At 34.5% G+C, this 11,422-nt stretch overlaps 1 long non-coding RNA gene across 1 annotated transcript; it reads right to left on the reverse strand.

The window, feature by feature from the left end:
• Positions 1-4,638: 4,638 nt before the first annotated feature.
• Positions 4,639-9,005, reverse strand: LOC147410930 (uncharacterized). Its single transcript, XR_015178258.1, has 2 exons — positions 8,521-9,005; positions 4,639-6,748 (listed from the first exon to the last, which is right to left on the reverse strand). It is a non-coding gene; the product is annotated as an uncharacterized LOC147410930 (long non-coding RNA).
• Positions 9,006-11,422: the final 2,417 nt, after the last annotated feature.

Genomic DNA, 11,422 nt, shown 5'->3' on the forward strand with positions numbered 1-11,422 from the left:
CAGTCTTTTTTTTAAAAAAAACGACCATCCTAGACAATTTTTTTAAAAACAATTGTTGGCGCATTATGACGTTGTGAAGAAGATATACACTCAACACTCCCCCTCACCTATAAAGGTGGAAAGAATCAAACCCATGACTTATACGACCATTTTCTACCTGAAAATTCAATGGGCCAAAGCCCATGAATTTTAGAAATTGAATTTCAACGATCAAGGTCTGTAAAAATATTTTATGTTTCCCAAATTCAATGGCTAAGAGTCGTCAAATTTCTCTCATCCTCCATTAATTTGACGATTTCTGCCTAACGAAAAAAATATATATTTGACAAAAAAATTCAACTGCCTTGGGCCGTCAAATATGGATTTTTTCACGCTGTGGAACCTAATGCTTTGATACCACGTTAACCAACCAACTACTTCAAAATATCAATATATTAGAGTAGGGGAGAACTATGAATATAAGATACTTCAAAATATCAATCAATTGGAGAAGGGGAGAACTATGAATATAAGAGTGTCATGGGACTTAACTGGGTTATGACACACCTGAGAGTGGAGGAAAATATACACTCAACATGTTCATTAGTTTCTTATTTTATTTTTTCTTCGGAAATAATTGGAAAAGTATGTACTCAAACAAATAAATTGATAGATGAGAAGATATTTCGAGGGGGATTCCCATGGAAAATGAATCTCTTAAGAAATCTGTATTGATCCTTGGAAACTTGTTTTCCCTTCCATATGATAAATTTGAGAGTCCAATTAAAAACTAATTGGCCATAAGTGGAGAGGCTAAGGAACTTATGAGGAGAGAGACATTGCAATGAGTGTCCGACGTGGGACTAAACTCAACAATCCCATTCAATACTTTGAATGCACTATAGCTGAAATTACAGAATTTCAACCAATTATTTGTCACTTCTTCATTCAATGGCCTTTGTGTACCTACGTTTCACAATTGTGGAAATGTCCTTTTTCCTTCGCTCATCTAACTGGACTACTTTGATTCGCTAGAGTGGGGGCATCTTTCAATGTTAAATTGATAGAGCCCGTGTGAGTTGATTACCCTATGATAACTCTTCGACAACTACCGTTTGCTCCTCCGATAAATAATGAATTTTTTGTATTAATCAGCAGTGTATATCCATGTTGTGGGATCATTTTCATCAATCTTTGTAAGTTGATTTTGATGGTTGTTGCACATTTGACACTCGGCTATTACTAATTTTCTCAAATCCATTCGATGGTGGTGTGTCGTATAGGGCTTCTTAATCATATGATGTACATCCATCACCATGTTTTCCTATCTAGTATTTTTTATATAGTTATATAGAAGTTTTAAGATGTTGACATGGTAATCTGTAACTCGTCTAGGTTGCGTTCTAGCTCACCTGGGATGTCCCAAATTCATTGTAGGGCTTGGTCAAGAACTTTACAAGTCAAATACTAGCTCACCATTGGTTCCCAGATCGACTGCTCTGATACCAAATGTTAGGATATAATAGGTATCTCAACAATTTGGCAATTATAAATTAATTGCTCTAATTCGAGATTGGTCCTCCAATTAATTCTCATGTGAAGACTCAATTTTTGAAATGTATCCAGCTTATTTAAAGGTCTACAATTAACTAACTATTTCCTACACTAAATCTTATTTGAAAGATTTAATCAAATTTTGAAGACTCATAACATTCTTAAGGATTATATCTCCAAATTAAATTCAAAAATAAACCCTACATCACTACGTGAAAAAAAGGGAAAATTCAAATTTACCTTTTTAATATGTTTGATTGTAGGGCCTTCCCACTCATAAAATAAGATGAGAGTCCTAACAAATTGTTGATGAAATTTTTTTTTCTTTGTAAACTTCTCATAACGTAATCTATAAATTATTATATGATCAATGGAAAGCTTCTTTAGGTGGTACATCGAAATCATTCTGATGCAAATCTCTCACTTTGATTTTCTTAATTGAAAATAATCTTTTCATGGCATCAGAGCTTCTATTTTTATTAGGCAACATTTCCATCAGTACTCATGGCATCTTCCTCCCTTTCTTCCATGCAAATCGTGTCTATTAAGTTTAATTCCCATAACTGTATATATATTGTAGAAGATCCAGATTGTATCGGTCCTTAAATGAGTACAGAGATTATATGGCTTTGTTAATTGAAATTTCTCTCATTGGTTAACTCCCAAGCTGGTAGACAAGAAACCAATCCTGGCTTTCTTCAATGGAAGACTACAAACCAAGTTGTGTTGAACATTATTAACTCAACACCAACGAAAAGCAGTCGAATTCATATAGTTGACTCTACGTCGAGAGATGCCTTGCTTACTCTAGATTTTGTATTCGCTCAGTCCTCAAAGACTCGAGAACTATGACTTCAGAATCAACTTCAACAATGTTCACATGAGAATCCATCTATCAGAGAATATATACCTACATAAGTTTTAAAAAGTATGTGATGCACAATAAGTGATTAGATAGACGATATGGGAGCCAAAACTATCCCCTTCCAAGGGATTAGCAAAATTACTAATTAGATCCGTTCTAATCCAATCCAACTCGTAAACCCAATTCAAAAATGAAGGCGGATCAGCCACTTTGGCCGACCCCTCCCATCTATTGTTCTCTCTAAGTGGTTCAGCTACCTTGGCCGACTCCTCTCTTACCTCCTTAAAGAGGTTCGGCCACCTTGACTGACCCCTCCTCTTTTCGTGTAACATCTAGGTGGTTCGGCTACCATATTCGACCCCTTTCTATTCTCATCCAAAGGAGGTTCGGCCTCCTCAAGGAGCCGACCCCTTGCTATTACATCCCAAGGAAGTTCAACCTCTTCAAGGAGCAGATCCCTTGCTATTTCCCTCAAAAGAGATTCGGCCTCCTCAAGGAGCTGACCCTTTGCTATTACATCCAATGGAGGTTTGATCTCCTCAAGGAGCCAACGCCTTACTATAACATCCAAAGGAGATTCGATCTCCTTAAGGAGCCGACCCTATTTCATCCCAAGAAGTTTTGACAACTCTAAGGAGTCGACCCTTTTCTACATCATCCCGAGGAGGTTTGGCCCCTCTAAGGAATTAATCTCTTATTATAACGTCCAAACAGGGTTCGGTCCCCCTAGGGAGTCAACCCTTATCTGAAACACTTAAAGTGATTCAACTGAGTTCTCTCAGCAACAACAACTATTGTTTCTTCTCCTTCTCCTGCTCCTACTCAATAGCTGAAGCTATTATTTCGTCTCCTTCTCCTGCTCCTACTCAATAGTTGATGTTGCTGCTGCTACTCTTTTATGCTCCTGCTCAATAGTTAATACTACTTGTAAACACCCCAATTTGTATGGGCCTATCTCGAAAAAGCCCATAAAAATGTTTTTATACTCATTTTACCAATCAAAAGGCCTAATTTTCAAAAAATCCGATCATTTTCTAAAATAAAAATCCAAGATCCTTTGTTTGGCCCGCAAGCGAAAAAATGAATAATTTTCCATTTTTAAATCTTCTCACAACCTCAATTTTTTTCAAATTCTAGCTCAAAACAAATCCCTAGCTCTACCACATGATCCGACCCAAATTAATTGCAATCAATCCCTAAAAATACCTTAACCTAACCTAACCTAATCCAATCCAAATCCTCAATCATATTTTACCCTAAGCCAATTGTAAGCCCAAGCTCTTATCAAACCCACCTTCAACATCACACCATTTCAAAGCCCACAAATTCTCAAATCCAACCTCATTCAATTCAAGGTCCATTGACCAAGATCAAGGTCCACAAGTCCTCAAAAGCTCATGCTCACGAAAATGAACTCATGTTACCACCACAATTAACCTCTCAAATCCAATCTATCTAACCTCATCATCACCCTCAAAAGCTACACACACAACTCCGCCACCACACCACATGCCATTACCTTCTCCAAAACCCTATCACAAGCCACCTCTTTGTTAAACCAAACCACTTTTTCCTTAATCAACTCATTTAACCCACACTTCCATACTCTTTTTTCATATGTTCGGTGCCGATTATTAATAAATGTAAAGAACAAAATACTAAGCATTGGCAAGTAATGATCGATCGACAGAAACAACGTGGATCTATAGTTTTTGGCTTTAAACAATCACATTTCAAAATACTAATGAAAAATAATTGAAACTAAATTAAAATTAGCATAAATAAATAGAAAATAAAATCATAATATAAAGGATTAGATCTGTCGAATTCACCAAGAATAACTTATCTCATCAGTTCATTTGTCTTTTCGTTATCTCGATTCAATCAACAATCCAATGTTGTTGGATCGAAAGATTAAATCAAATATTAAGTCTAACCTATGTGATCAGATTTAATAAGATAAACTAAAATATTAGATATAATACACATAACAAAGGATAGTTTAACATGCACTTATCTAAGCCTAAACTATCAAAATTAGGGGAAAAAAATATTATATCTGATGATCCCTACTTAACAAAATAATATCATAATTAAATAATGAAATACAGATAAAAACATATTAAATTATCTAAGATAATCTTGCTTAGGCTTCATTAACCTCTCTAATGGAGGTCTAGCCATAGATCATTGCAAGTATAATAAAAGAAGATAAGATAAGAAAATAAAGAGAGAAGGGATAGAGAGAAAATATAATAATGCTTATTTTATTGATCTTGGCTAGAACTAGCATAAAACTCCTTCTATTTACAAAGTTTGAACAAAAAAAAATTAAAAACCTAAAAACTAAAAATTAGAAAAAATGAGATAGAAAAAAATATTGGAAAAGATTATCTATGGTTCTGATCTGGTCTCTTATTTATAAAGACCAGATTAAAGTTTTAAGGATTCAGAACACTTTCGTATTTAACAAAAGGTCTAAATCATAATCTATTAGGATACAAATTACATTGTCATTACATTGCACTAATCTCGAGGCATTCTCTATCAACTTCACCGAATTGTCCAAGGGTTCTTCGTGCTGCAACTCTTGTGGGCCTAATGGGTCTAGAATTCGATCTGTATTTTTGTCTTGGGTCCTAGAATATGATGTACGTCCTTCATCATCTTGTGAACCTTTTGGCTCTCGTGACCTATATAAATAAATAATCGAAATTAGGCCAAAAAATCATAATTTATTCTAAAACAATAATAAGCATGAACTATTAATGAATTGTCTATTTAGGGGATTTAAAGCATAATTAACCCTTAAAGTCTCTATAATTAGGATCTTAGAAATGACTTTCTATGTCCTGATCACCACATATTATCACTATACTCACCCTCTCAAAAATCTAACCACCTAACCTCTTACATTAACTATTCTCTCAACCAAACACCAACACCCTCTAACTTAACCATCACTCAATATAAGTATGGATTACCAAACCAACCCATTTGGATTTTATCTACAAGTATGGGTCAAAAGTAACTCATTTAACTCCTTTACCATATTAACCCCTCTTTAACCTTCAATTCCAAACCTTTTACCTTAAAAACTCATACCATTTTCCCTCACCTTTGACTTTTGACCTTTTTAACCCTAAAAGTAATCCCAAACACCTATAAAAATCCCTTTTCCCATTTAATAAAACCCATGCTATCAAGCCCCCTTTTCACTTTAAAAACTCTAGCCAAATTCATACTCAAAATATCATTTTCCCAAAGTAAAACCTCTACTCTCTTATTCTACTTCTCCCCTTCAAGTCATAACTCAAACATAATTCACTTAAGGACTTAAGAAGAAAATAAAGAATAAGAACAAGAAAGAAAGAAACTCAAGCTTCAAGGTGTTTATAATAGGATTTTGATTTTCTACTCCCCTCTACATCTCCCTCTCCTATCTCTTCCTTTCCCTTCTTTAATTTTTTTTAGAAAGCCTTAGAATGAAATGAACACTCTCCCCTACTCCTAGTAGATTAGACTTTAGTTCAATCGAAAGTGTAGGGATTGTAGCCATTTTTAAAAGAAAAATTATTTTAAACCAAATATACTTTGCATACAACACAAAAATCCTATATTGAGGCTAAAGGTAATTGGGCCCTCTTTATTCTATAAGAGTCGGCCCATAACCACAAAAGCCAACACTTTTCAAAATAGAGTGACTTTAAGGCAAAACATGAGAAGGGTTCATCTCTCTCAATGATGTAACCCTCATGATCTAAGCCAACATTAACTTCCCTTACGTTTAAGGGAACAAAACCGTCATTTTCTCAAGAAAAGAAAATTTTGAATATATTTTTCAAAAGTGGCCATATTTTCAAGATTACCACCTAAGATAGAGAGAGGGGTGCCTAACACATTCCCCAATCTCTAATCGAACCGTTTGCCTAGATCTTAGGTAGATCGATACCATATCCATACAAGAGTCACTACATTACAAAAAAACTATGAAATTAACATCCCTATAAAGAAAGCAACAAATTTTCAAACATCCTACACCCATTTGATGTGTACATCTATTGAAATTATACATCGATGACACAAGTGGGATACTAACTAAAATACCAAACTATTGTCAAAACTTCCTATTACCAAGTACAGAGAAGCACTCATAAGTTAAGAAATAAAATTTCATCGCAGATTGAGAGCTGTCAGCAAAGATTAAGAATGTAAAAGCTAACACCCCTTTAAAAAAATTAGGAATTAAATGGGATGCTTGGAATGGATTGGTGTCCCAACATTATTAATTAGTATTAGTTGTTCCAAACAACATAGGACTTGCTTAGGTAGTTCCTCTGGCTTTTGTGCCTGTCAAACATTATAAAAAAAGTGTGTTAATCTAAGTGAGAGTTTAAAATCTAATATGATTACTCAAAAGAACTCACTAAGATTACTAAAACTTGGTCAAGATCCAACTGATTAAATCAAAGAAGTTGAGAAAGAACGGATTTTGAACTTAACAAAATTTCAAGTCACCTAGGAGTCTGAATCTAGCAATGAATTTTGATCCTTTTAATAAAGCTTAAATATGAATAATCTAATAGCTCTGTCGATCTCTAGGAAACCTGTGTTTATCATCCCATCTCAGTCGTATAGTTGATGCACACTTGAGGTTAAGAAAAGTTATAAGTAGAAACTATTTCAACAAAATTTAACAATAATACAAGATATGACAAGGATCAACTAGGAACCCATGCCAACTCAGTTTGGCAAGAGCCCGACTACGTTGTCTAAACTCTGTTTTTATAATTAAAAAAAAAAAAAAAAACAGATGTAGTCAAATAATCGACTCAGAATGTTTCTTAAAAGATTGGGTTCTCAATTCAAGTCCAATTATTCGACACTGGTGCGATACAACCAACATCATCCCTAAATATTCTATAGTAATGTTTAAGTCTATCTTAAATGAATCTGTTTTGAAGGCCTTATACAATACAATATCTAGGAAAGATAGGACAGGAGTTTGTAGTTTCAGTTTTCGTTTTGCACTAACATTTTAAGACTAAAGGTTGGTATGCATCTAGTGACCAAGTTTTCATGTATAAAAAAAATGGCATGTATTGAGTATCTAGGTTTCATTCTACCCAGCTAGGAGCATGCAATAGAATGTTCTCATCTAAAAACAAATTTTGGATTTTGAGATCCAAACCCCATTGCAAGAATAGGTCAATAAGGCTCAATTCACATAAAAACTCCTTAATATCAAAATATGAAGAAAAAATGATCTCTCCAAAATACCACAAGAATCATGTACTCCAAATTTAAACCTAAACACAAGCATTTTTTTTTTTTTCTTTTGTTTGCTAAAGAGAGGAACTCAAACTGGTAATCATAAGAATATAATAATAAGTAAAATCTAGAATCGATTGGAATATTTAAAAGAAAAAAAATTTGAAGACCTGATTTTTTTTAGAGTACACAAACCTATAGTTCTTGCTAGTTTCATTCATCCCTCTATCAAACTCATTTTCTTCCATTAAAAACAAATTACAAAACAAAATTTCTTGAGAGAACAAAGAAAGAGAAAAGAAGAAAAAACAGATTAAGAGGGGATGACCTGAAAAGATAATATTTGCAGGGCATATAGATAAAGATTAGAATTTTTCCAAACTAATTGTTCTAAACAATAGGGTCGTCTATATAGAGACAAAGAGAACTCATCTTACAACAAAGATTTAGAACTATGTGAACTTCAATGTCAACACCAACAGCAACAACAAGATGTAAAGATGAGGGAAGGGGGAGGTGAGATTAGGGTCCCTATTTCTACAAGGAGATAGTGAGAGAGAGAGAGAGAGGCAACAACAGATTGCAGCGCTCGTGCGCACGAGCACACACACACACACAGAGATCAAATCTTACTTCTCAGAGAAAACTAGGCAAATCCCCGTATCTTACAGTAAATTGTTTTTCATCCAAAGAACCTCAAATCTAAGTTATTAAATCACAAAATCTAAGAATGCACGCATTAATTCAGAAATTAAGGGAAAAAAACTTGAAATCGAGGGGATTTGTTAGCGAAATCTAAACAAAAACGAAGTGAAGATGTAGATGGAGCAATATAATAAGTTGCAAATTACCTGAGATCAAAGATTAAGATAAATTACAGGTATGAAGCTCGTGGGGGCAGATCTAGATTTGTTTTGCCATCACCTTCATCATCTTCTTTGATAGAAAGACATAAAGAGTTAGGGTTTGAGAGAGGCGATAGCTTGAGAGGGAAACAAAAAAAAGTCGAGAGGGAGAAAAACAATTCTAGGGTTAGTCGAGTGTTTGAGTTGATCCGACGAATCTGACGGAAAAAAATATTTTGACAGCTAAGATTCGTCAAAACTATTAACCTTAATGACTCCTCAAATTTGTTGAAAACATCCGACCAAATACACTGTCACTAAACTCTAAACGACTGTTAGAAATAGTCGTAAATTAATGACAGAATAAGTCATTCGTTTCCAACGCAAAATTTGAGTCGTACTTCCCAATTTTGACGTAGTGAGTATAGAATTTCGTAATTTCATCAATGCATTTCTCCCTATCATACTCGAGAAATGCTAAATGGACGTTGCTCGCCCTATGATGTGTTGGCTCACAACCCAACAAACGTTTGACGTGTGATGCAATGACATCGGCAATAGAGAGAACTTCTATCTCTTGCCCGCTGCCCACATATTTATTTTTTTTAGATTTCAAATCTTAAAAAAAGTTGTTGGGTCCACATTGATTATCACATGGACAATCCAACAACACAGTCTTTTAGATTTCATTAAATAGTCATATTCAAAAAATAGAAATTAAAAAAAAAAATTTATTTTTCGAACTTGATCTAATGTGTTGAAAATGGACAGTCACCGAACACCCAAATTTAAACATAAAATTCAAAGGTGAAAAATAACTATTTTTTTTTAAATTCATGTAGTTTTGTCCTCTACAACTCTATTGCATCGGATCACGTTTTTGAATGTCACAAGGTGATCAAATAAAAAAGTTTACTTTTTTCACTATAGGCAAGAGAGAGAATAGGGTGTCAGGGGCGTTGACCAAAAACAACATGCATTTAGCATCACTCATAATACTTTCCCTATTCATTCTCAAAGACAATCCCACTGTAACAATAGCCAATGGAAAACCTTTGCACTAACTCATAACAAGTTTTTCAATAGGTTGTAATGTAGGTAAATCAACTACATCGCCGGCTTTTGCGTTGAAGAGGATCCATGATTCATTATCAGACATTGGTTCCAATTTAATGTTACTTAATGTACCCATTTGGAGGCAAACACTTTCCATTCGAGATGTCACACAATTTTAAGACCCTTATGATCAGTTTCACAAGGGATCCGTATAGCAAATAAATCTAGCCTCTGCCACACATTATCAAATATAACAACTGTTTTCTCCTTCTTCAACCTCATAAACAACATGCTAGCCTTTAAACGTAGAGAATGCCCATGATCAAACTTGAAGTCCGACCTCTCAACTATCTCATTTTGGATTCTTTCCTAATCAAGATTGCTGGAAACAACCACGAATATAACTTTATCAAAGAGTTGTTTTTTTTTTTTTTTTTTTTTGAAATTCACTGTTTAGTCTTTTAATTAGAGTAGTATTCCCCCACACCGCCCATTCCATGCACCCCTATGGCTCTTCTAGTCTCGTCACCTAGTGCCTCCATAAGCTGATGTAGTGCACACTCTATGGGTTCAAGGTCAATATAATCAAAAGGTATTGGTACAACACTTGGAGGAGGCAAAACACGTGACACCCAAAGTGTGAATCACAGAAAATGTGAAAAACAAAACTATTTCTAACTTTTTCTATCCAAATCTGTTTGAACATTTTCTTTCCATTATTTTATTAATATGTATTACACTTACACTTTTATCAAGGCTTCTCTAAGAAACACAAGATAAAAGCTTTATGGTTGAGACCGGTGTGTCTGTACCTTGTATTACACTTTACACTATTTCACTCCAAAAAATACTGGATCTTATGTCATTTTCCTCAAATTATTACTGACCAAGCTTCTTTGATACGGGTATACAGTTCCAGACTTATCCAGACTACAATTGCGTTGCCATCTCTGCACAATTCCTCGAATTCAACAACAAGAATAAGACATTGGTTTTCCAGTTTTCTCTCAAACATGAGCAGAAGCTTTACTATGGTGGTGGGCATATGAAGTTGCTTAGTGGGGAGGTTGATCAAAAGAAATTTGGAACAGATACACCTTATAGGTAAGTAGCTTGTATATTGTATAATAAAAAATATCTAGAAATGCTACCATGTATTTTTACTGCGATGGGCATATATTATTTAATTCTTATATGCTTTAATGCCAACATTTGTTTTCCATTTTTAAAGGTCCTTTCATGTTTATGACCAATGCAAAACAAGTTGGGCTAAAAAAGTTTATAAAATCAATGTTTGTCAAGTAATAAGTTAGCCCCAACATTATTAATGGGCAGTTTCTGTAAATGAAAAGTGGCGCTAATTGCGTCTGCAGATATACAATCCAATTCACAGAATCTGATTTTTTTTAGTTCAGACATTGACAAAGCAATCCATCAAATTAAGCGATGAGTTCACATAAAAGGAATTTTAGAATATATTGAAAGGAAATATGAACCTTAACAATGTGTGATAGTCATCACGCCTCCATGGCAACAAATTTCTGCCAAGTAATTTTTTACGCAATTCATTGACCACACTCTCCTCCTTTGCATCACATATATGTCCGCTATGGAAACTGAAGGAACCCTGTAATCAAATTGAGAATATATAGTGGAAGCTGATCCACATTTCTGTTTGTTGAAGCAGGGGATCTCACCAGAGAAGGTTGTGGCGGTGGAGCTGTAAGGGAATAAGTGAGTCTGGATGAAGAATTCTCAATAAGACCAGAAACTCCAACAGCAGCAGCTTGAGCGTTTGAACGAGGGAAAAGATCGTGCTTTTGATCTTTATATCACTCCACACTTGCAAAAC

This window comes from Akebia trifoliata, chromosome 1 (genome assembly GCF_017979445.1).
Source record: "Akebia trifoliata isolate Shusen 1 chromosome 1, ASM1797944v1, whole genome shotgun sequence".
Lineage (NCBI taxonomy): Eukaryota > Viridiplantae > Streptophyta > Magnoliopsida > Ranunculales > Lardizabalaceae > Akebia > Akebia trifoliata.